At 48.8% G+C, this 4,488-nt stretch overlaps 1 long non-coding RNA gene across 1 annotated transcript; it reads left to right on the top strand.

Moving 5' to 3' along the window:
- Nucleotides 1-2,185: 2,185 nt before the first annotated feature.
- On the top strand, nt 2,186-2,943 carry LOC121010019 (uncharacterized). Its single transcript, XR_005780969.1, has 2 exons — nt 2,186-2,488; nt 2,881-2,943. It is a non-coding gene; the product is annotated as an uncharacterized LOC121010019 (long non-coding RNA).
- The last annotated feature ends 1,545 nt before the right edge of the window (nt 2,944-4,488 follow it).

Genomic DNA, 4,488 nt, shown 5'->3' with positions numbered 1-4,488 from the left:
TAGAGTGTTGGCCTCTTCCCATTTCTTCCCCACAGCCAGAGGGGTGAGAAGACACGGTGGGAAGAAGGCTTTGGAGCAGGCTTTGGTGAGCAGCCCTGGGGTGGTTGGGGGCCTGACAGTTCAGCCCTGGTGGTGTAGCCATGAGATTCCAGGACTGAGATATCTGGGTCAGAGTCCCTGTTTAGCCCGTGCCTTGCTGGGTGTTTGGCCAGGTCTCTCCTCCCTCAGTGTTCTTATCCCCTCTGCTGACATGAGCAGGTTGCTAATCCCTTCGGCGAGACACGTAGGCCACCATGGTAACAGGCATCTGTGGTTTTGCCCCCAGCCCCAGCCTCCATTCAGAATCCCCCATTCTCAAGTCCAGGCAGGTTGGGCCGAGAAGAATCCACCCGCAGGTCCAGGTGGACTTGCAACCTTGGGCACTGGGATCGGCTCCACAATGGGCAAATGACTCCATCAGAGCCGGAGAGATGCCCAATGGCTGTTGAGATTTCTGGACAGAAGTAATCAGTAATCAGAGGACCCAACCTCAGAAACATGAGTGACTGGAGCTTCTGGCAGCCATTTTGTCACCATGAGGAAGACATCCATTTGATTGGAGTCAACACAATCAAAAGTGAAGCAGAGAGATAAGAGAAACTGCGTCTTAGGGACCTTGTCCGATCACCTGGATCCACCTCTGTACTCATAAGTCACGTGAGCTAGTAAACCTGATTGCTACTGCCATTATTTGCCGAAGCATATTTGACTTGGCTTTCCATCGCTTAGAGCCCAGTGACTTAGTCTTGAATTATGCAGTCATCATCATGTGCCTTTCAACTCAGGAATCCGAAAGCTTAGTGGCTCGTGTGAGTCCCCCAAAGGGAGCGGGGGCTGGCTCTAAGGAAACTGGGTCACAAGACTTCAACCACACTTGCGCTGCTCTGTCAGAAGACATTCCTGACCTGACAGAGTGGGGAGGGCTTCCCTGCCCTGGGGCCCTATGGGGAGAAGGAAGTGGTGACCAGTCCTGTGATGCAAAAGTATTAATGAGTTTGTGTCACTTTGGTCCACAGCCCACTTGGGGATATCATATAATACATGGCAGTCGTGTCATATAATCTTTTCTGAATCAAGTTTACTTTATGTATTTTGAGAGAGAGTCAACGGGAGGAGCAGAGAAGGGGGTGGGGAGAGAGAGAACCCCAAGCAGGCTCCGCACTGCCAGCACAGAGACCGATGAAGGGCTCGAACCCACGAACCACGAGATGGTGACCTGAGCCAAAACCAAGGGTCGGTTGCTTAACCGACTGAGCCACCCAGGCGCCCCTTGTTGTGTGATCTTTTTAAAACCTGAAAACTTCTGAGTACTGAAATATGTCTGGTCCCGACAGACTCAGGTAAAGGCTGGTGGCCTTGTAGTGACCTCTACTCGAAACACGGAAGCTTTCACATAAAAGCGTTCCCACATTTCTGGCTTCCTTGAAGGGGTAGAAGGTCCGGCCTTGCCCCACAGCGCCATCGGTATGCACCCCTGGGGTGACAGTGGCCTCTGCTCCCTTGCACGGAGCCTGCCCCTTGCTGTGGGTTCACAATCCGATACCACCCAAGAGTAGAGACAGTTTGGACAATCCTCTTTTCATAGGAGGTGGTGAGGGCTGTGGCGGCCTGCGGGGAGGCTCCTCGAGTCGTTCCCGGCTACCTCCGTCTCCCCGAGCTGTGAGCTACCAACCATAGCTTGGACAGAGGGCCGAACACATCGTGCCCACACACCCTTAGGCACTGCTGGGGCAAGTCACATCCTTTTTGAGCTCTGGACCATCGTCAGATGGTCAATCAGCAGAGACGACTGGACTGTGGGATCCCCCCCCCCCCCCACCAACCTGGGAGGGAAGAGAAGAGAACAAGGATCGACCAGGAAAAAGCCAACAATCAGAGTAGACGGAGCTTGTGAAAGTGAGGGGCTTTCAGATTATTTGGCTCACGGTTCTCGTTTTCTCCATGGGGAAAGTGGAGAAGGTCCCAGGTTCCAGGCCTCACGGTTGTTTGGAATAGAGAAAAAGGCCATCACAGGGCTTTACAGGGAACAGATTCTGGAACCTAATAGTTAACTCTGGGCTTTGCCATTTGACACCTTCCACCCCCTGCAAACCTCATTACCCTGCTTCGCAGACAGAGGGTGGGGGTCTCAGCCCTCTCGCTTCCGCCCCCTTGCCCCTTGGCCTTTTCCCCTTGGGGGATCTTTCCATCACACTCGCCCTCTTTGGACTTTGGGAAGTGAAAACCCAGCCCCCACTGGTGCGCAGCCACACTGGAGCCCCGAGGAGTGTTAAAATTCAGCTGGAGAGGCACGTAGTCCTCCAGAAGCCCAGATAAAGGAAAAGGATCTCAGGCAAAAGAGGAAAAAATAAAATAAAGAGGCAAGACTTAAAATGTCCTGTGAAATGGAGAGCATTTGGCCCCCGGCACACGTTGTCTGCGGGAGATGACTCAACTCCTTTATGAAGCGGTGAGTTTCGTGTGAGTACAGATGCATTTTGTTTTCCTAGGAGGAATCAATGATTAAATTATCAGAAACCAAGCTAAAAACCAGGCTGCTTGTATATTTCTCACACCTCCCCAGTGTCTCCCGCTTATGAGGTGCGGGCTTTATCTCGGAAGCTTTAGTTTAAATGTCCAACACATCTTATTAATGAAAGTAATAAGCTGTTGTTTATTATATGTCATAATGGGGACTATGACTATTTAATATAAATCTGACATTTAAATTCCATTTAGTTCTGCGATGTGGACAGTTTCAAGGCATAACTCTTTACCCCCGAGTAAAAACTCCCTGGGTCTGCATTTTAAAAGCATTGAAGTTTTCAAAGTAATCAGGTTCCTTTTTTTTTTTTTTTCCAGAGGAACCAAATTGTGAAGACATCTGTTCTGTTATTAATTTCACATAAATCTTAAGCTCCTCAAGGCCAGAAATGAGGCTTCATTCACGTCGAATTAATGAAACATGATTGTAAGTCCCTTGCATGGAAATGCTGTCACACAATTCTGAGCTGCTTATAAGCACTGAGTAATCTCACAAACTACCAGGGGACAGCCCGGCGAAATCCGCCCTCCCCTCCCCCCGCCACCCGAAAACAATATCTGAAAATATCATAACACTAACTGTATCCTGAAAGATTAATAGCAGATGAACATTTCTGGGAAATGAATCAGACTTTCTTGGTAAAGGATACAAATATCGGGGGTGGAAGCAGATTGCACAATGCAAGAGCGCTTTGGATACAGTTTAATAACTGCAGCCCTGTGTGCGCCTCGGGGGGAGGGCCCCTTCCCCCTCCCCCCCCCCGCCCCCGGGATGTCCTGCAGAGGTGTCTTTGGGGGGGATGTTGAAGACATAAGTTTGAAACGGGAAACCTTCCTTGGCCAAAGCATGATACAGGTGTCACACGTGTGGGAGAATGTGTGTGTGTCTGTGTGTGCAGAACTTGTGTGTGAGTGTGCGTGTCTGTGGTGCGTGCATTTGTGAGTGTGTGTGTAGGAAAGATACGTGAGTCTGTACGGGCACAGACACACACACGTAGATAGAACCCTCTCAGGATAGACACAAATCAGTCAGCGGGATACAGATCTTAAGTAATAGCTCAGCACAATCTTACGCCCGTTTGAGCTCTTGAAAGGAACTTGCTTCTGGGATTTTGAGTGTGAAGGGCATGATTTTTTTGTCAAATAACCGAAATTGCCAGCAGAAAGATTGTCTGGAGGGAGCCGTGGAAAGGGGAGCCTGAGATTTCTTAATCAAACTTCCAAGTGTTATTTTTGGTCTTCCGCTGAGCTGGGACCCAAAAAAGAATCTGCATATGATATTTACATCTCAAATCTTCAGAGCCTCATTAGCTTTGATATTTATTTATTTATTTATCTGCAAAAAGGAATTTAAATCAAACAGAGAGGCACAAAAGCAAAACCTTTGAATGCAGTGCAAAATTAATTAAAACCGGCAGCCGATGGATGGGTAGCGTGGAATACAATGGAACTTGGAGAAAAGACAATGAAACTAATTAGACCTTGGTAGGAAACTCTTTCCCCTTTTACTGATCATCCGCTGGTAATTACTAAGTCACCAATATTGGTATTAGAAGAAGTCGCCAGGATTTCATCCCCCTGTTTTTTCTAGACATTTCCTTCGTTTCCTTAGACTCTGATCTTCCACACTGAGCCAATCAAGTTATGCGAGGTTGTGTTTGTTTTGTTTTGGAGAAAGCAGTCAAATGGATCCCCAGCAACTGCTGAGCTCTTACCAGCGTCCCCAAAATAACACGTAGGTGGGCTGAATGTAACAGACAGCAGAGGAGGACAGCAGGTCTCCAAAGGCAAGGGATGTGGAGCTCCCACAGCTGGCGCTCACCCAAGTGGCGGATCCAATTTGTCTATACCAACACATACAGTCCCCGCTACATTGTTGCCCATGGACACTCTGAGGCTTTGCGTTACCATCCGTGCTTCACAGAT

Source organism: Herpailurus yagouaroundi, unplaced genomic scaffold (assembly GCF_014898765.1).
Source record: "Herpailurus yagouaroundi ecotype Mexico unplaced genomic scaffold, PumYag 190, whole genome shotgun sequence".
Classification (NCBI taxonomy): Eukaryota; Metazoa; Chordata; class Mammalia; order Carnivora; family Felidae; genus Herpailurus; species Herpailurus yagouaroundi.
Note: the sequence above shows the minus strand (reverse complement) of the source record. Positions and strands in the feature narration are given on the sequence as shown.